Source organism: Gorilla gorilla, chromosome 1 (genome assembly GCF_029281585.2).
Source record: "Gorilla gorilla gorilla isolate KB3781 chromosome 1, NHGRI_mGorGor1-v2.1_pri, whole genome shotgun sequence".
Classification (NCBI taxonomy): Eukaryota; Metazoa; Chordata; class Mammalia; order Primates; family Hominidae; genus Gorilla; species Gorilla gorilla.
Genome location: NC_073224.2, coordinates 233,383,455 through 233,404,896, shown reverse-complemented (window position 1 = coordinate 233,404,896; position 21,442 = coordinate 233,383,455). Strand labels below are relative to the sequence as shown.

Here is a 21,442-nt window from a genome sequence, read left to right as displayed (position 1 = left end):
CAGCCCAAAGATTTTAATTTTCATGAAATCTACTTTACCCATTTTTCCTTTTATATGTTGTGCTTTAGGTGTTAAGTTTAAGAACCCTTTGCCTAGCCCTAGTTCCCAAATTTTCTCCTATGTTTTAAGCCCATTGTCCCTTCCAAGTTAGTTTTTGCAGGTGTGGAGAAGACTTTGGTGGAGATTTTTTCTTTCTTTTTTTTTTTTTTTTTTTTTTTGCCTGTGGATGTCTGATCACTCTAACACCAATTATTGAAAAGGCTATCTTTCAACAAAGCTATCTTGAATTAATTTGGGCATTTCTGTCAAAAATCAGTCAGGTGTATTTGTGCAGGTCTCTTTCTGGGTTCTCTATTCTATTGGTTTATGTGTCAATTCTTTTGCTAATACCACACAGTCTTGATAACTGTAGCTATATAATAAGCCTTCATCTGTATCCTGCCATTCTTATTTGGAATATTTGTGCTTTCTCACTCTTTGATGAAGTTTAGCTTGTGATTATCCTGTTTTTTTTAAAAAAGACCCGAAATTTTGGTTAATTTGACCCACCTCATTTATTTCTACATCTAACTTTATTTTCCCCTTTCTTATGATTTTGCTGTTGTTCTTCTTCTAGCTTTTTGAGCTTAGAATTTTAAAATTTTAATTTTTCATTTTTATTAAAATAATAAAAAAGGCTATGAATATTCAGTCTGACCACTGTTTTAAATATGTCTCATAAATTCTGGTATGTAGTTTTTTGTTTGTTTGTTTTTTGAGATGGAATCTCACTCTGTCGCCCAGGCTGGAGCGCAGTGGTGCGATCTCAGCCCACTGCAACCTCCGCCTTCCAGGTTCAAGCGATTCTCCCACCTCAGCCTCTCGAGTAGCTGGGACTACAGGCATACACCACCACACCTGGCTAATTTTTATATATTTAGTAGAGACGGGGTTTCACCATGTTGGCCAGGCTGGTCTCAAACTCCTGACTTCAGGTGATCCTCCCGCCTCGGCCCCCCAAAGTGCTGGGATTACAGGTGTGAGCCACCGTGCCTCACCTGGTATGTAGTGTTTTCATGATCACATGTACATTTTTGGAATTTCTATTGCTTTAGTTTTGAAAAGATTTTTAACATTATTTTCCAGTTTTATTAGACTGTGATCAGAAAATATTTCTTTGTAATATTTCTATTTTATGAAATGCATTATCACCTAACACGTGACCAACTTTTGTGAATATTCTATGTGTACTTAAGGAGAAGGTATAGTAGATTCCCTATCTACTAATAGGTAATTCAAGGAAAAAGTATGAAGTATGACTGTATTAGTCTGCTCTCACATTGCTGTGAAGAACTACCTGAGACTGGGTCATTTATAAAGACAAGAAGTTTAATTGACTCATGGTTCCACAGGCTTTACAGGAAGCATGGCTGGGGAGACCTCAGGAAACTTACAATCATGGCAGAAGGCGAAGGGGAAGCCCGCGTGTCCTGCGTGGCTGGAGCAGGAGGAAGAGGGTGAAGGGGGAGGTCCTGCACTCTTCCAAACAACCAGATCTCCTGAGAACTCACTCACTGTCACAAGAACAGCAAGGGGGAAATCCTCCTCCATGATTCAGTCACCTCCCCCAGGCTCTTCCTCCAACATTGGGGATTACAGTTTGACATGAGATTTGGGTGGGGACACACATGCAAACCACATCAGTGACAAATTGATTTGTCAAGGAAATTGATTATATTGTTTGGGGCTTCTGTGTCCTTACTTATTTTTTGTCTATCTGGTTTCTCTTGTACTGACAGCGGTGTGGTAAACACACTATTCTTAGTGTTTTCATCTATATTTCCTACAGTTTCTTTCTTTCATTTTCCTTCCTTCCTTCCTTTCGTTCTTTCGTTCTTTCGTTCTTTCACAGAGCTGTCGCCCAGGCTGCAGTGCAGTGTTGAGTTCTCGGCTCACTGCAATCCCCGCTTCCTGGGTTCAAGCAATCCTTGTGCCTCAGCCTCCCGAATGGCTGAGACTACAGGCAGGTACCACCACGCCTGGCTAATTTTTGTGTTTTTAGTAGAGATAGGGTTTTGTCATGTTGGCCAGGCTGGTCTTGAACTCCTGACTTCAAGTGATCCACCATTCTTGGCCTCCCAAATTGCTGGATGTGAGCCATCAAACCTGGCCTATATTTCCTACAATTTCCTCTCCTGTAAAAGTGGTTGTAGTCTTGTTTGGTGCACTAATACTCATTACGGTTATATTTTTATTGTGGAATGTGATTTTTAGCATTAGAAGGTGTCATAATGTTGTTTCTTAAATTATATTTATTCTACTTTGATATCAAGATTGCAATACTTGTTTTGTTATTTCCATTTGCCTCATATGTCTTTGCCATCATTTTAGTTTTAGGCTTTCTGAATCTCTTTGATAAGGTTCGGCTCTGTGTCTCCACCCAAATCTCACCTTGAATTGTAACAATCCCCATGTGTCAAGGGTGGGACCAGGTGGAGAAAATTAAATCATGGGGACAGTTTCCCCCATACTGTTTCCATGATAGTGAGTCCTCACGAGATCTGATTGTTTTATAAGGGGCTTCTCCCCCTTTGCTCGGCACTTCTCTCTCCTGTCGCCATGTGAAGAAGGAAGTGTTTGCATCCTCTTCTGCCATGATTGTAAGTTTCCTGAGGCCTCTCCAGCCATGTGGAACTGTGAGCCAGTTGAACCTCTTTCCTTTTATAAATTACCCAGTCTCGGGCAGTTCTTTATAGCAGTGTGAGAACAAACTAATACACTCTTTTTAAAAGTATGCCTCTTATATATAACATATAGTTGGATCTTTCTTTTTAAGCCAAATTGAAAATTTTTTTATTTTCATAAGTAAGCCCATTCACTTTTATTTATATGTCCAATATGTATAATATCTTATATAATAAATGCAATGTGTATTATGTTCTACTTGCTGTACTTGTCTTTCTACATGATGCATTTTCTATACTCATTTAATTTCTTTTTATATATAAGAAATTCTCATTTTTAGTCTAATGGGTACCTTTGTACTCATTACCTTTAGAAATCCCGTTAGTCTCTTACTAACTTTTACCATTTGGTCTTTCAGTTGTTAATGGAGTCTCTTGACTCCTACCTGTTGCTTATACAACCATCATTGAGCTTATTCTGGTTTTGTCTTTCCTTTTTTTGTTTCCTATCATTTTGTAGTTGACAAAACATATATAATCTATGTATGATTCTCTTAACCTTAGTTACACACTTAATTTAGGTCCATAATTAAATATATTAAATGTTCCCCATAAGTTCCTTTGCCAAAGAGTCCCCAGTCATCTCCTGGTTGGATGAAGTTAATTTTCTAGAAGATTCCTTCAGAGGCGCCTGTGGGTACATCACTCAATTCTTCTATATTTTAAACTCTTATTCTGTACCTCTGATTTTTGAGGGTCTGCTTCGCTAGATACAAAATCTTTGAGTTTTATGAAACTGCTGCTCCATCCTTGCCCCACCTTCTAAGTTGTTTTTGAGAAGGCTGACAACTGTCTCTGTTGCCCTTATAGTAAGTTATTTGATCTTTTCATTTACAAGCGGTGAGGATATTTTTCAAATGCATCGTTGAGGTTTTTAATTCAGTTTGTAGTTTTATGACACAGTTCCTCCCCCTCCACCTTATGGTTGGGATTTTGGGGTAAGTGTCGTATTCTCATTTTAGTTTTTTTTCTTTCATAGTCTCCTACAGATGAAGACCGCTTACATTGCCACATTGAGTGGTTCGTGTGATTTTTAGTTCAAGAGCTCCCTCTTCTGTCAGTGCAGCGAAGTGCAGTTTCTTTATTACTGGTTTTTGGGGGAGGGGCGGGAGGAGTTGAGGGTCCTTGGATGTATCATTATTTTTTGTTTGGCGGAATCCTAAATGCCCACATCTGGCTTCTCCCTCCCTCCCCTGCACATTTGCTAATGCTGCCCCTGCCTACCTTTAAATTACTTCCTTCTAGTCCATATTCTGGTCTATCTGGATTCATTTTTGGTATTTTCTTCCCTGTAGGATGTACTTTCTCTTTCTTCAGGTAATTGTAATTTATTCCTAAACTCTCCATGCTCGACTTCTGCCTTCATTGGCTTTTGGACCCATCTTATCCTCTTGCTCTTTATAAAAGTTCTGGGTGGGAACTCAAGAATTTGTTAATTTGATGTTTATAGTGTCTCTTTTTTCCAGTCGTGTGAAAGGTGTGTGGGATTTGTGTGGTTGTTTTTGTTCTTCTTGTTGATCTGTGTAGTTTTTAGAGGATGCGTTGGGAGATTTGAGTTTTTGTGGCTATCATTACCTTGGCGACCTGGAAGTCCCTTACGTGGCATTTTAGGAGATGTGTGCAGTTATATCAATTTCAAGTACAATAGTAACTCAAGCCTGTTATGAACACCATCTTTTCATGTTAATTGTACCATAAAGGAATCTTGAGGATATCTTTAAAAGGTCTGCTCTCTTACGAAGGTTAAGTATCTCCCCTGTAAGCCTGTTTACACCAGCATCTGTTTAGCCAGCCCTTTTTCATAGACACTTCAGCCAAATATTGGCGTGTTTTCTGTTTCTGTGTTTATGGTTGGACTCAACGAGCCTTTTACTATTGTGGCATATGGGAGGGAGCGTTGCCATTCTGCTGCCAGGGGTGAGTGTGATCTGGTGGCTGTTACATTGTGTATATGCAAGTAGGTCTCTATCAAGAAGGGACCCGCCATGCTTACCTGGCAGGGGAGATATACCAGGATCCTGAAGGTGGTTCTCCCAGGGTGAGGCTTATCCATTGTGCACCAGATGTGTTGACCCTTGTGATTTCCCCAAATGTGGGAAACTCACTGCATCATTTGTGGTAGTGGGGGACTGTGTCTGTGCTCTCTCCTGACATTTGAATTTTTTCTTAAAAAAAAAAAAAAGGAGACACATCATCTTCCATGGACTGAATATCTGTGTTCCTCCAGAATCCATGTGCTGAAGCCCTAACCCCAGTGTGATAGTCTTTGGAGATGGGGTCTTTGGGAGGGAATTAGGTTTAGGTGAAGTTGTGAGGGTGGGGCCCCATGATAGGATTAGTGCCCTTATAAGAAGAGGAAGAGGGGCCTGGTGTGGCGGCTCACACTTGTAATCCCAGCATTTTGGGCAGCTGAGGCAGGAGGATTGCTTGAAGTCAGGAGTTTGAGACCAGCCTGGGCAACACAGGGAGACCCCATCTCTATCAAAACAAAGAAAAAAGAAGAGGAAGATACTAGAGCTCTCTCCCTGCTTTGTGAGGACACAGTGAGAAATGGCCGTCTGTAGGCCAGGAAGGGAGCCCTCACCAAGAATGGAGCTGGCTGGCATCTTGATCTCAGACTTCCCGTCTCCAGACCTGTGAGACATAAATGTCTGCTGTTTAAGCCACCCAGCCTCTGGTACTTTGTTACGGAAGCCTGAACTAACTCACATGTCAGCCAACCATATTTTTACAGCATTCTCATACAAAGCCCGAAACCATAGTCAGATTCAGCGCTGCGTGGCTTGGGGAATGCGCCACGCCTGACTCATTGCAGGGGGTCAAGAATGTTTGTGAGATGAATACATGGAGTATCTTTGTTCTGGAAATAGACCACCTATGAATTATTATAGTAGAGAAATCCCAGGCCCCCTCGAAGGACAGGGAAAACCTGTAAATTGTTTGTACTTTGGGCCCAGAGGAATAATGGAAAGAGGCCAGGCACGCTGGGAAATTTCCATTTACAAACGCGCCTTCTGCTGGGTTGAGTCTCGCCTGCTGTGGGCTCAGGGATCCTGGCCTGGCCTATTTTTTCTCCGGGTGGATACCCCATTCCCGGGAGCGTTCAGATCCCTGAAGACAGCTTCTGTCTCCTCTGAGACCACTGCTGAGTCTTGTCACCTGGTGTTCCCACAGTGCCGCCCTGTCTTCTCTTGTTCTCTGTGGGTTCCAGAAAAAGGGACCACCTCGGCTCTGTGGCTTTGGATCTCTCCAGAGGAGGGTTAAGGCCTCAGACAGCTTCTCCAATGGGACACAGCCAACATCTGAGCTGCATTTTCAAAATGAGAGCCAATCTTAGGCTGAGTCGGACAGGGAGAAAGGAATTGTGCTCGGGCACCCAGGTGGCACCTGCTGTCCCCTGGCCTGGCACCACGGGCCCAACTTTGGGTTTTAACTTCCCACGAGTGCCTGGACATGGAGAAGAAGTGGTGGAGAGGATGAGGACATATGGGGAGTGATCTCCAGGGTCACTGAGGTCCTGTCTCCTGCCTCCCGCTCCCTAGGGCCCTCCAGCTGGGCCCAGGAGGTCTCCCTCCCACCTGGTTGTCAGTCAGCTTCTGCTGTGCCCTCACGGGGAACTCCTCCTAGAGCCCACCAGGTGGGAGAGCCAGGGCAGCAAGCGCCGAAGGCCGGCACGGCACCAGCACAGATGAATGGCCCGGCTTTCTCAGAACCCATCCCCTGGAACGCTGGAGGCAGTGCAGGAAGGGCCAGGTTCTATGAGAGGACCTTAGGCAGCAGGAATACTCCATGACAGCAGAGATGCTGGGGCCTTTTCCCCAGAGCCTTATTCTTTTTTTTTTTAATCTTTAGACAGAACTCTCATTGACAGCATTTAGTTACTTGTTCATTCATTCATCATTCATTCACTCAAGCACTTGATGGGTATTGCACTCTCCTACCTTGTGCCAGAGACTGTGTGAGACTCGGAGAGTTGGTAACACACCCAGAGTCTTGCCTTCGGGGGCTTTCACGAGCAGAGCCATTGCTCCGGCTTTTGGGTTTCCATAGTTGCATTAGCGTTTGAAGGCCTCCAGGAAGTCCCTCCAGAATCAAACCTGTTCCATTGTGTTCACTGAGAATTCTGCAAATTTCTTTGGTGATGGGACTTGATTCTTCTTTATATGGTACCAGGCAGACCAGTGAATGCGTCGTGAAACACCTCTCCAGGCCCGTGGAATGGGGTGGGGAACACTGGGGTCTCAGTGAGAGCCTGGCCTTTGGATTCAGACAGTGCTGAGTTACAGTCTCAGCCCTGCTTCTTGCTGGCTGTGGGGCTGGGGCCACATGAACCGGCTAAGCTTTGGCTTTCTCAGAAATAGTTTGGGGATAATGATTCCTGCCTAGTGGGAGGATTAAATAAGATAAAGGAAGGGCAAAATTTTATCCCATGGTCAGGGAGGATGGTGACTGCCTTGTGCCATGGGTGACCCCTGCCTTCCTTCAGAGGGCATGTGCACAAGCTGGTGCATACACACACACACACACACACACACACACACACACAGGCTTCCTGTAGTCCTCACTTGCCTGGGAGGCAGCAGTGACTCTGCCTTCTAGAAGTCGTCTGAACTGTCTGCTTTCCAACCGGGGGCGACAGGACTGTGACTCGAGGTGATGGGTTGCTGAACTGCTCTGCTGCCAGACACATTTTGCCGGCTTCTCATAATGTCAGTGAGATCTGGGAAATGGACCAAGCACGATTTCCAGCTAAATGAAACACTTTGGGGCCATCAGCTAAATAGATGATGCTTTTGAGAAAACCTCGTGAGCATTGTGTCAGACAGGCCATGGGACCCTGCAAGCCTGTCTTTTTCTGTGCTCGTCTGGGTGATGAGACATCGCCCGGGCTGGTTCCATGAGCACCTCTGGCTGTGAGGACCGGCATCTTCTGTCTCAGTGCACCTGCGGGGAGGCTGAGATTTGATCCTCATGGAACACTCAATCCTTTCTGCATCTCGCTGTCTTCCTGCCCTCCTCTTTCTCCCTTCCTCTTGCCTGACTGTTGACTACAAAATAGGATATTATTTAGGAATGTGTCCTTGCCTCCCTCCCTGGCTCTACATCACCCCATGACATAGTGGCTGTGCTCAGGCAGAGAGTGAGTTATGTTTCTGTGGGCAGGAGTGGGTCATGAGTCCTGAGTCCTCCCTAGACAGCCCCAGCCCTTTCTCTTTGTTCCAAGGGGCCCAGCCACCATATTGATTGTTTCGTCCCTCTGCACTGCCCAGAGCTGCCTCCTGGAGCACGCTCTCTTCTTTCCTGATGGCAACGGTCCCACCTGATGGCAATGGTCCCTGGGCCAGAGGATGCCCATTGGTCTTCATGGAGGGAGCTTGGGTCAGGCCCACTTGGTCTCCAATCCTGGCTTCGCCGCGTGCCAGCTCTGCGGTGGTGCCAGCTTATCCTGCTAAGCCTAGCTTCCTCTTCTACGTGGGTATATCTGCCTCAGGTGCAGCTGTGAGGATCCAGGGTGATGCTCATGAGGTGCCCGGCACCCTGTGTGGCACAGAAATGACCAGAAAATACCAACTCACCCCATGCCAAGTCTTCACTGTCCTTAAGATCTCAAACCTTTTTTTCTTGATCTTCTTCCCTTGATGACCAACGCTCTTGTTCCTCCCGCCCTTGCGGGCCACCCCCTCATACATCTTTCCTTGGGCCACAACTTAGGCCTTTGCCTTGCCTTTACTTACCTGTTCATCCACCCACCCACCCACCCATCCAACCAATCATTTCTTGCTTCATTCATCCAGTGATGTACTGAATGTTTCCTACATGTGTATGTCAGGCTAGGGTGAGCAAAGCAGATTCAGTGTCTGCCTACCCTAAACTTAGTGCAGGAGAGGATACAGACAATGGAACAGGTGCATGTGCGTGTGAGTATGTGTATGTGTGATTGTGTGCATATGTGTGTGAGTGTATGCATGCGTGTGTGTACGTGTGTGTGAGTGTGTGATGGGAGGTAGGTGTTAACAGGGAGAGTCTTGAGAAATGGATACTAGGGTCACCTAACAGGGTCCTGTGGGGTCAGGAAAGCTTCATGGAGGAAGTGACTCTTACCTCCTTGAGCAGATATAAGCAACCTGAGGCCAGGGGTTGTGCTTTCTAGGGCCTCAGAACACCAGCATCGTCAACAGGTGAGTGCCTGCCATTTGTATGAGGCCCTGGGTTTGCAAAGAGGGATGAATATGCAAAATAAATAGTAATGCAAAGGGACAGTTAATAAATACTTGTCCAATGAATTCATGGATGAATGTGCCATTGCCAGGCCTATATTTGCTAAGCAATCTTCCCAGCATGTGTTAAATCTCTGACTCACCATGAATAAGGAGCTTAGAAGAGCTCATTTGAGTTTCCACGTGGTTCATGAATATGCAAGTGAGATTCCTTTTAATCTCAAATTTTATTTTATTAGATGTATTTACATGTATTTATTAGTTCTCAGGTTTACCTTGGGGCCTATGGGATATTTAACGAAGGTATCATCCCATCTTCACTGCAGTTGTTAGAGGGCAGGGTGGAAGATTCCTGAATAACTCGATCACCCCAGATGACCAGAGATCTTCTGGGTGTGTAATGACCACAGACTAACCTTAATCATAATCACTACCACGAACCCACATGACATGCAATTGTATAAAGGATGGAGCACCTCAATGTTTGTAGCACCTTTACATAAAGCCAGAGTGCTCAAGCCATCCTGGACCTCACCCCATGGGAGGGAGAATGATGCTCTGCCAGGCGGAGGCCTTAGGTCTTGTCGGTCTCCTTTTACTGCAGGAGAGGCTGCAGGCTTAGCTGGAAACATAATAGCTGCTCAAGGTCAGGCTGTGCCCGGTGGCCGAGGCGCTTGGTGAGCTTTCCACTGGATGGCCTAAATTTGCACCGCTCTGCAGGCTCTCGTTCTAGTTGGCAAGGGCGCCGCAGCTGGATGGCTCAGCGTCCACCCAAAGGGAAGTGGAAAAACCAGCAGCTGGCTGAATCTGAGAAGGTTTTCATGTTCCCAACGAGATCCAAGAGCAAAACAGTCTTCTGAAACTATTTTCCACTTGCTAAAATTAAGGTTATTATTATTATTTTTCAGGAATCTGCTGTGTACGGGTTTTATTTTTAAATGTCATCATCGTTTTGTACAGGAGCACAAAACTCATGAATTCCGTCCCTGCTCAAGCGGGGTCCCCGGTTGGAGGCGTGACACCCGCGCCTCTCCGCTGGTGTCATTGATTGCTAAGGGCAAGGCTCTAGGGTTAGTGGGGACCTGATGAAAGCCCACCTGGGGCTCTTGATGTGGGAGTGTTTGGTGGATATGCCTCCCTGCCCCGCTTCCCAGGGCCCTGCTCCGTAGCTGCTCCATGTCGTCTGGATGGTCCATTGGCACCCTGCCCACCGCACTTCAGCTTCCCTTGCTGCCACCTGCATGGGCTGCTGCCCTGATGAGTCTCGGGTCACATGAGCTGCATCCTTATTGCCGCAGCCAGCAGATGGCAGAAAGTGCCTCGACCCCATCGTCTAGTGTCTCCTTGACTGAGATGAGGAGGCTGGAGGAGAGGCTAGGAAGAGTCAGGAAGGGGCTGTAAGGGGCCAGCTGGGCAGGGCACTGGAGCCTGGGGCAAATTCTTACTGATCTTGGCAGATCTCTTTTTTTTTTGAGATGGAGTCTTGCTCTTTTGCCCAGGTTGGAGTGTGGTGGCACGATCGCAGCTCACTGCAAGCTCTGCCTCCCGGGCTCATGCCATTCTCCTGCCTCAGCCTCCCGAGTAGCCGGGACTACAGGCGCCCACCACCATGCCCGGCTAATTTTTGTATTTTTTAGTAGAGATGGAGTTTCACTGTGTTAGCCAGGATGGTCTCGATCTCCTGACCTCGTGATCCGCCCGCCTCGGCCTCCTAAAGTGTTGGGATTACAGGCGTGAGCCACCGTGCCCGGCCAGCAGATCTCTTTTATTACCCAGAAAGACCTCTACTGTCACCCTTTCCCTCCCCACCAACAATATCCTGGGAGCCTTTTCTCTGAGTGGCCCTGGGAATTCTTCATTTAAGGCATTGGATTTCCCTTGGAACTTCCCTTTCCTGGGGTTGTGGGTGGGGTGTTGCTGAGAACACCTGGGAGGGTCCATCAACAACCCATCAAGAGTGGCGAGGCCGGCACCCCAGTGCAATGTGCCAGCGAGGTTGACAGCTACCCCAGAGAAAAGGGTGGAAGCTCAGACACTTAGCAGGATTTCGGGGGTTCACTTCTCTGCATCAGTCCCTCTCTGGAGAAGGTCACAGGCGCATGATCATAGACTTTTGGTTGGCTCAGAGTTCCCTCGACAGTGGCATTTCCAGCTCAGAAGTTCAGGGTCTAGTCTCCCTGCAGGAAGATGGTGAGTGACAGAAACACATCCCCTCACCTGTTCCAGTGTGGCTCCTCCGCTCATCCCTACAGGGTTCCTGCCAGCAGCGAATCTTTCTGAGCCACTGATTCCTCATCTCAGGGGTTGGGATCCTAGCATCCCCTTTTGGGGGTATCCTAGGATGGCAGATGTGGGATGGCCTGGCGTGTTCAGCCCAGTGCCTGTCCACGGCCCCTTGAGGCAGGCGTTTCCTTCTTGCCTTCTCTGGCTTTGAGTTCAGTTGTCCCCACATCCCCTGAGGATCCAAAAGGGGCTTTTAAACTCTGCTCAATGAGAACTTTCCTTGAGGCCAAACACATGCCTCCAAAGAACCCACTTTTAGGGGGCATGCAGGCCAAGGTTTATTGCAGTAAAAGGGGGTGACACAAAGCTCACTGCCTCCCCCTCAAATTCCCGCCCCACCACCTCACCCTCATTGACTGCCCCTCGTGGAATTACAATCATCTGCTTGTTATTTGTGATTTCCACTTGCCTTCAGGCTGTTCCAGGCAATGGCTGAGTTTCATCACCCTTACATCCCTAGGACTGGGTGCAGAGCAGGTGCCCCGTGAATGCTTGCTGAGTTCATGCTGTAATCCCTGTCCTTTAATTTCATTTAAATTAACATCTTTCTCTCTGATAAAGATAGAACAGGCTCATTGAAGAACATTCTTACCACACAGAAAGATACAACAGAAAGCAACCAACTTCACCAACATCCTCTGAAGTCCCATTTCCCAGAGATAGCCAGGGTCAAGGTTTTAGAGAACTCAATGCTTCCAGACTTTTCCTTATGTACACATAGATATATAGGTGCTGGGTATGTGAAGAATTCTATAGAAATGAGATCTCACCATGCATTCCATTTTGCAATTTTTTTTTTAAATAATGGAGCTCTTTCCATGTTAACAAATAGAGATACACACATTTTTTCTAATAACTGTCTACTATTCTGTCAATATCCTGTGATTCATTTACCAAGGCAGTTAACTGAAGCCTTTTTTTTTTTTTTTTTTTTGAGATGGAGTCTCGCTCTGTCACCCAGGCTGGAGTGCAGTGGCACAATCTCGGCTCACTGCAAGTGCCGCCTCCTGGGTTGACGCCATTCTCCTGCCTCAGCCTCCTGAGTAGCTGGGACTGCAGGCACCCGCCACCACGCCTGGCTAATTTTTTTGTATTTTTAGTAGAGACAGGGTTTCACTGTGTTAGCCAGGATGGTCTCGATCTACTGACCTCGTGATCCGCCCGCTTCAGCCTCCCAAAGTGCTGGGATTACAGGCGTGAGCCGCCACGCCCGGCCAACTGAAGCCATTTTTAAGGGTTTTCCACACTCTTCCTATCATAAACTAGGCTGTGGAGAATGTCACTCTGTCCGTCTCTGTGCCCCTGTCCGCCCAAATTAGTGGGACCAACCCCTTTTATAGGACACCAACCCCATTTATAAGTAGTTTACAGGATGCTACTTTGCTTCTGTGAACTTATCCCTTTGTTTTATTGTTTTTCGTTTTTGTGAGATGGAGTTTTTGCTCTTGTTGCCTAGGCTGGAGTGCAATGGTGTGATCTTGGCTCACCGCAACCTCTGCCTTCTGGGTTCAAGCGATTCTCCTGCCTCAGCCACCTGAGTAGCTGGGATTACAGGCATGCGCCACCATGCCTGGCTAATTTTTTATATTTTTAGTAGAGATGGAGTTTCTCCATGTTGGTCAGGCTGGTCTCCAACTCCCAACCTCAGGTGATCCACCTGCCTCAGCCTCCCAAATTGCTGGGATTACAGGCATGAGCCATTGCTCCCAGCCGAACTCATCCCTTTGTAAACGTCAAGTTTCTCCTGTGTGGGCCAATGTTCCTGGGGGCTGCCTGGGTTTCCTAAAATGGGGGTAATGATCTTTTATGACAAGTGGCATCCTGAGGAGTGACCAGTGACTGAGAAAACCTGGTAGTCTCTCTTGCTGCAACAGGATTGTACGCTGCATGAGGACAGGAAGGGCTGTTTCTTCTAGCCCCTCCTCTCCCCAGGACTCCTCACCCAGGGCCCTGCACACGGGGACTCGGGGTGGCTGCTGACTGCAAGAAAGAAGGGCCAAGGCAGGAGCCCCAGGCTGGCAGCGCTGTGTCCCTCAAACCTGCCAAAGGTCGTCACCAGGCTTTGCACTCATCTTCTCAGCCACCTAGCTCCCCTGGCAGTAAAACATTATTTTCTATGAAATGATATGTCTGACATTTACCAAATTTTTATGTGACAATTTAGAAGGAACTGGTTGCATTAAACAGCCTTATTAATATTGCAGTAACATGATTACGGGAACGTCATGGCTGTTAGACCACAAGGCTCTGATTTATGAGCTCTGGAGGCACAGAGGTCTCCATTGACCAAAACACCTTCAGCTCAATTCATGTATGGTTATCGAAATCCAGAGATGCCGTCCTGTGATCATGCAGCCCTTCAAAACAAGGGTGGTGTTGCGAGCTCTTCAAGAACTCCGGACTCGGCCGGGCATGGTGGCTCACGCCTGTAATCCCAGCACTTTGGGAGGCCGAGGTGGGCAGATCATGAGGTCAGGAGATTGAGACCATCCTGGCTAACACGGTGAAATCCCATCTGTACTAAAAATACAAAAAATTAGTGGGGCGTGGTGGCGGGCACCTGTAATCCCGGCTACTCAGGAGAATGAGGCAGGATAATGGCGTGAACCCGGGAGGTGGAACTTGCAGTGAGTTGAGATCGCGCCACTGCACTCCAGCCTGGGTGACAGAGTGAGACTCCATCTCAAAAAAAATAAAATAAATAAATAAAAATAAAAACAACTGTGGACTCCGCGTTTCCAACCCGGAAGTGTAGAGTATGCTCATCAGACTTGGGGGGATCCGCGCTGACGGACATTTAAGCCACCCAGAAAGACCCCTCTGGTAGGGCTCGAGCTGGGCTGGACCCTGTCCTCGCTCTCTGATGGTCTGATGTGCACATTTCAACCATCTTCTGAGGAAGGCAGCAGAGGACAGGGGCCAAACCATGCCTGGAGTCAGGCCTCCCTACCGGGGAATCCTGGTGTCACCAGGATTGCTGTGTGGACTTGGGCAAACCATCGAACCCCTCTGAGCCTTGGTGGCTTTGCCTGTGAAGAGGAATGATTGTGCTGCCCGCTCCACAGGTTCATGGCAGTAGTCAAGTGGGGCTCGTGCATGTGAGCCCTCGGCATAGCTCCTGACTCTCACTTTGTGCTCAGCAGGTGCGGGCTCTCACTGGGGTTCCAGCAGGGCCCTGTGGTCTCTGTTCCCGGCCCCAGTTAGGAACACACTGGAGATACTTTTGGAGACTCTTCTAGATCTGCAGAAGACCCCAAGATAAAGGGCTGTGGCTCTCCCAGGGGTTTTCAGCCCTCTGGGGACAGACATGTGGAGCAAACTGTAATGAAGCAAGAGCACCTACAGGGGCCTCGGACCGGGGATGGCGTTGCGGCACAGGAGGGGCGAGAACCTGCCAGTGGAGCAGGAGGCAGTGGCATTCGGGATTGGCCCTGAGGAACCAACCAGGATGCTGGACTTTGGCCAGAGGATGAAGCTCTGGGTTTGAAATAGGAGCTTCATGACCCACAGCTGCCTTGGGGCACTTTGGACTAAGGTGACAGCGTGTGCTGTGACACCAAGGCCTTAGGGCACATTGTGCTGCTGGAGGGGGATGGGTTTGGGTCAGGGGGCTTAAGGATGCATGGGACGGGGCCACAGAGCAGGCTGAGCCCAGGGGGAGGGCTCTGCACGCAGCCCAGGAATTCCCTTCACAGCAGCACAGAAAGTGTGTGCGTCAGGACGGGCATCTCCCTGGAGCAGGTGGAGGGGAGCCCAGAGGGCAGCCCCGCAGAGTCCAGGAGGAGATGATGAGGCCACCCCAGGGACAGCAGGGCCTGGGGCAGAGGAGGGAGAGTGGAGGTGAGAGCAGAGGGGGCTGAGAGAGCTCTAGGGGACAGGGGTTGCTGTCCTTCCATCCTCCCTGGGCCTTCTGCACGGCTTTGCCCTGGCACTGTGGGCCATTTCCCAGATTTGTAGAGGTTGTCAAATGCACCCCTGTTCCCAGGGAGCCAGGAAAGTGAGGGCAGATGGCGAAGTGTTGCAGGGCTGGACCACGAGGCAGCTGGAGGCCAGGACAATGGACTGGGCAGGGTTGCAGGGCCAAGTGCAGTGGTGAGAGCAGGTGAGAGGAGGGGAGGGGAGGAGGGGGGTGTGAAGGGGAGGAGGAAGGAGGGCAGGAGGAGGGGAGGGGAGGGGAGGATCAGAGGAAGGGGAGAGGAGGTGGGGGGGTAAGGAGGGGAGGATTGGAGGAGGGGGAGGGGGTGAAGAGGGGGAGAGGAGGGTGAGGAGAGGAGGGGAGGGCAGGAGGAGGGGAGGCGAGGAGGAGAGGGGGAAGGAGAGGAGGAAGGAGAGGAGGGGGAGAGGGGAGGAGGTAAGAGCCAGTCTGGAGGGAGTGAGCCTGTGAGCCAGGAGCACAGAGGGCAGGGGTTGGGCTTCAGCGTCCTTCATGAAGAACTCAATTCTTCAATGGCAGAGGATGTTTCTTTTTCCTCTGGTTATAAAACAGTTGATGTTCTTTATAGAGAAGTTGAGCTACAGATAGGTAAAAAGAAGAAAATAGCCCGCGTAGTCCCCCGGCTCCCCGATGACCATTGGTGAGAAGTGGGGCCTGGTATTCACGACTCACATCCAGATGTTTCTTCTTGGGGTTTTGAGAGGCCGGTTGGGCTGAAGCTCCAAGGAATGACCTGAAGGCCCTGGTGAAGTGTTCCTGGGGCACTTTCACCCCAAGGAGCTCTGAGCAGCCGGAGAAGGGGCTGAGGTATGTGGGCCTGTGAAGGACAGGAGCACCCAGAAAGCCGGTTCCTAGGGTGTCCCCCCCGCCACATCTGGGGAAAGCCCAGCCTGGCCTGGCTCCTGGCCCGGCCCTGAAGCCTAGGTTTGAAATTGTGGCTTAATGATCCACAGCTGTGCTTTTGGTTGCCAGCGCCCTCCTGAAAAACTAAAGAAGGCCTTGGCAATTTGAGAGAGCTCTGGGAAGCAGGAATGAGGCCAGGGTCTGGGGAGGAGGGTGGAAGAGGAAGAAAGAGTCTTTGAGGGCACTGGCAACCCCCAGCTCTGAGCCTGTGCCCTCTCCCGGCTTTCTTGGGCTCCTGGGGGCTGTGGATCTTGGCTGGGCTGCTGCTCTGGGCTGACCCCCACTCCCGCAAAGCTCTGTGGAAAGCGCCTTACCTGCTTATCTCCCGCCATCTGGAACACCCTCCTGAATCTCTCTGCCTCATCGCCCATCATCTGTACCAAAAGCCATTCCTCTGATTCTAGTGTTAGTCCTGGCAGAGTGGCTGCAGTTGGCTGTCTTAGGTGTGCGAGAAAATCATTGTTTAGCCAAGAAGGAGGTGGAGGATGGAGGGTTATCCCTCAGGCTCTTCAGCTCGGGAGCCCATGCCGGAGAGATCTGGGAAAGCATCCTTATTTGTTGACCCAGGTGAAGAGCAGCCAGGCAGGGCAGCCAAGGTGACTCCTGGACCCAGCCCCAGCCCCCGGGAGCCACGCCAGTTGGGGAGATGGCATGAGGGACTGGCGCCCGCAATGTCTCTAGGAGCTGGTGGCTGAGGGTGGCTGAGGCCCTCAGGCCTGTCTTGGTGGGGGCACACAGTGGGATCCTCTCTCTCCCTGAACCCAGAGTCACTCAGCACCATGCTCGTGGCTGAGGGAACCAGTGTACAGAGGGACCCCCCAGGAGCCTGGAGGGTGTGGCAGCAAATAGGAGCCATGGCTGCATCCAAGGTGGAACGAGGCCAACTGGGTCACACGGCAAGAGGGACTCCCAACTCAGGGTGCAGTCGAGTCTGATCGTGGAGTGAGAGCCCTGGTGGCTACCTCCCTAAGTAGGATAAGCAGCCCCCGGGGGATCTGCCCAGGCAACCTCCTGGCCCCTTGATGTGGGCCTGAAGCTTGGAAATAGCCTGATGGTGTCCAGACAAGGGCTGAGGAGGAGGATAGCAGGAGAGTCCAGGGAAGCCAAGCAGGCTGGCTCAGGGGGCCGTTGCAGGCACTGCGTGACCCCAGCATTCATCACATACTGGCTGTGTGTGTGTGTGTGTGTGTGTGTGTTTATTTTTTTTGAAAGAGTCTCGCTCTATTGCCCAGGCTGGAGTGCAGTGGCATGATCTCGTCTCGGCTCACTGCAACCTCTGCCTCCCAGGTTCAAGCAATTCTCCTGTCTCAGTCTCCCAAGTAGCTGGGATTACAGGTGCCCACCACCATGCCTGGCTAATTTTTGTATTTTTGGTGGAGGCGGGGTTTCACCATGTTGGTCAGGCTGGTCTTGAACTTCTGACCTCAGGTGATCCACTCATCTCAGCCTCCCAAAATGCTGGGATTACAGGTGTAAGACACTGCACCTGGCCGAGATTTTCAATCAAAGCTGCTATGTGGCTCCGATGAGATGGAGATGACAGCTCCTCTATGCGGCAGCCAGACCTGGGGCCAAGCGCAGCCTCCCTCGGGTCACTGCTTGGCCTCTGACACGTGCTGTCCTCTTCTGTCAAATGGGGATCTAATCCTATTGAACAGGATTGTGCAGGTTAAAGGAAAGGCTTCTTATAGCGCAAACAAAGCAAGCATGGCCTCTGCCCTCACAGAGACTTCTTGGAGCTCAAACAGAACAAATGTGGCCTCTGCCCTCATGGAGACTCCAGCAGCAGGGTTGGCTCAGCCTGCCGACTTTCATGTTGGGGGTGCACGCAATGCCGGGGAGGACTTGGCTGGGAGACACCACCCATCGGAGGCTTGTTTTGTTCTCCCTGAGTGGGTGGGCCCCGCAGAGAGAGCGGGGCCCGTTAGAGGACTCCAGGGCAGAGGTGCCTTCCTGATCCAGGACCCTCCAGCCCTTTGTCTCTGGCTTGTGTGGCTGGGGGACACCACGTGGTTGGCCAGCAGATGCAGGGACAGTTGCCTGGAATCCCAGTCTCAGTGGCTGAGCCAAGGCACCCTGGACTCCCCAGGAGTGGCTTTGCCTGCACAGGGCTGCCCTGGGCTTCTCAGCACTCATGGCCGGCTCTCGCTTCCCCGGAGGCACCGACATCTGCCTGTTCATCCCAGTTGTCCTGTTTGCTTTGGAACCAGGAGCATGATTTACGTCCGAGCGCATTTTTATGTTTTGCACCAAAGGTTTTAAACAGCTCCTAGACAAAACAATTCTATTTTAATGCACAGAATTCCTATCTTGGGTTATCTTCTTTACAGCCATATATGTTTTATTAGCTTATTTTTATTGGCCTATCTCCTTGCTAGAACATAAGCTCCCTGAGGACCAGGGCACACCTGTGTAGCACTCTGTTCCCGGTGCCTACCACGGGGCCAGGCACGTAGGGAGCCCCCGGAAACAGGTTGAGAGGGTGCACAGACCGGTGTTTGCAGGGGCCGGCTGTTTACGTAGCTCTCCCTTTGCGGCAGCTGCTCTCCGCCCATCTTTCTCTTAATAGTTATGGATTATGGAAAAGAAGAACAAAGCGCATTAAGAGGTTCCCCTACATTTGATTTGAGGAAGTTTTCATCCGAACAGCTCCATTGATTGGCCTTTCGCGTACAGCCTTATTCCCTTCTCACAAAATGAATATTGCCTTGTCTCCTTGAGAAAAATTGATTTCAGCCAGAAAGGAGAAGAGCAAACTCCCTCCTCCTGCTCTTCTTTTTTTTTTTTTCCTCCCACCGAGACGGAATTTATCTCTTAGGTAGGTGGGGGGTGGAAATAGGAATAATTGGACCAGAAGCTAATTCCCAGAGATTCATTGTCTCGAAAGCTCCCACCAGAATGTGAGAAGCTTGCCTTGAATTGCATGCTAATGATAAATGACAACTCTAACAGACCGTCACATTGAGATGTTTAGTCCTTCCTGCTAGGAGATGACACATTAATTTTCTCTCAGATTTACATTGGATTCTTAATAAAATATCAGTGTTGGAATATGACAAGTGAGGGGCCACGGAAGCACCAGGCGCCATTTGGGAGGCGTGGACTTCGGCCGGAGGAGACTGCGGTGGGGCTGAACATGAGCCAGGCGCTGGGTGGCATTGGAGCAAGGCTCCCATCACTGTGCTGGGATGGGGCTTACGTGACCTGGCTGCACCAAGCAGCAGGAATGGCTGGTCCTCTTTCTTGACTATAGTGTTCAATGCAAAGACAGGTGATGCCATTAATTCTCTCTCATCTTAAACCCCTTTTTCTTTGGCTTGTCACTGACCAAATGCTTTCAGCGTAATAAGTGAAGTTTTCTATTTTTAAGAAAAGTTGCTGTTTCTTGATTAATTTGCTCATTTGATGAGGACTTATGGAGTGTTTGCTGTTTACAAGTTACGAAGGTAAAGAGGCAGGAGCAGCAGCCAGACATGCCAAGTCTAAGTGATCATCCCACTTCCCTGTTTCAAAACCTCCAGTTGCTTCCATGCCCTCGAGAGCAATGTTCGGAATTCTCGGAGGATCCACCAAGCCCCGGGATCTAACCCCTCTGGACGTGCCGTTCCCTTTGTCTGGAAGGCGCCTCTCCTCATTCTTTTTGGCTGACTTTTACTCTCTTTAATCCCTCGGCCTACTGTCACTTTTTCAAGGGGCCGGGGAGGTGGGGGTCATAACCCCTCTGCCCCGGTCTGGACGCAGCCTCTCTGTAGGATGCTGTCAGGTGTCCTCTGCTTTTTCTTCCTTGCGCTTACCGGAGTTGCACTCTCCAGGTTAATTTATGCTGTCTTACATTTTATGCCACATTTGTATTAAGATCGGAGTCCTCGCTTTTCCTTCATCGCTGTTAATACACGTGTACCCTTGGTTAATTCGTGTCTCTCATCACTCTTACAGTAAAATCCACCCTGGTTCAGGAGCCCAGATTACTTGGGGTGAGCCGCTCTCTCGCCCCGTCTCCTGCCCCTGCCCTGTTCTCTGTCTGCCAGCCTCTGCCAAGCTTCCTCTCCAAGCCTGGGCCTCGCCACGCTCTCTACCAAAAGCCCTTCCAGGGAGCCAGCATTCATGTCCTTGCCTTCGCCTCCGCTTCCACCCAGATGCTGCGTCCTGGGAGAAGCCTCTCGGCTGCCAATTGCCACCCACTCACAGCTGTTCTCAAACCCACTCATTCACCATCTCTGGTGGGTCCCCTTTCCCTCCTGCAGCTCTGGGGCCTGCCCAGGGCGGGCCTCTGTGCGTCATTGTTCTTCCTCCCTACTGGACTGCAAGCTGTGCAGAGGCAGGGCTGTGGCACCCTCAGCACCTGGCGTGAATGCTCGGCCGTGATAGCTGCTCAGTAAATATTAACTGAACAAATCAGTGAACGTCAGCGTAGAGTTTCAAGTCGAGGCCCTGGGAGCCCTGGGAAGGTGCCATGAAGGAGGCGTTCCTCCAGTCTTGCTCTGGAGCGAGTCTTGGTCATTACCATCTCTCCAAATGGGCAGCCTCTTCTTTTCAGGGACCTCCAGAGACAATTTATGTGAACAAACTGTGGCTTAACGATCTTGGGAAATTGGAAAATACAAGTTGACCTTTTTTTTTTTTTTTTTTTTTTTTTTAGATAGAGTCTCACTTTGTCACCCAGGCTGGAGTGTGGTGGTGTGATCATAGCTCACTGCAACCTCCACTTCCCAGGTTCAAGCTATTCTTGCACCTCAGCCTCATGAGTGGCTGGGATTAAAAGCGCCTGCCACCACGCCTGGCTAATTTTTGTATTTTTAGTAGAGATGGGGTTTCACCATGTTGGTCAGGCTGGTCTCGAACTCCTGACCTCAGGTGATCCTCCTGCCTCAGCCTCCCAAAGTGCTGGGATTACAGGCGTAAGCCACCATGCCCAGCCAAAAATACAAATTGATTTCTGCCTCTGAGTTCTGGAAGCCCTAGCCACCCCTCATCCTGTTCTCAACTCTCCACAAAGACATTGTGGCCCCTAGAGATGGAAGCTAGGTGTGTCCCACCCTGCCAGGTTCTCCTCTTGCTTGGTTGTTCGGGATCAGCCTTCCTAGGGTTATAGCGAGGATTAAATGAGACTGACTGCATGGAACACTAGCTACAGGATAGTGCCATTGGCTATCCTTGCTTTTATTCAGAAAAATGAGGCCGGGCGCGTGGCTCACCCCTGTAATCCAGCACTTTGAGAGGCTGAGGCAGGTGGATCATTTGAGGCCAGGAGTTTGAAATCAGCCTGGCCAACACGGTGAAACCCCTGTGTCTACTAAAAATACAAAAATTAGCTGGGTGTGTTTGGTGGGCGCCTGTTGTCTCAGCTACTTGGGAGGGTGAGGCAGGAGAATTGCTTGAGC

At 49.6% G+C, this 21,442-nt stretch overlaps 1 protein-coding gene and 1 non-coding gene across 14 annotated transcripts in view; both read left to right on the top strand.

Annotated features, from left to right (window-relative positions):
- CAMTA1 (calmodulin binding transcription activator 1) overlaps positions 1-21,442 on the top strand; it is a 986,830-nt gene that overhangs the window by 430,338 nt on the left and 535,050 nt on the right. The gene's annotated exons all lie outside the window — the stretch shown is intronic.
- On the top strand, positions 4,709-4,873 carry LOC115932651 (U1 spliceosomal RNA). The gene has a single exon (XR_004068878.1). It is a non-coding gene; the product is annotated as a U1 spliceosomal RNA (small nuclear RNA).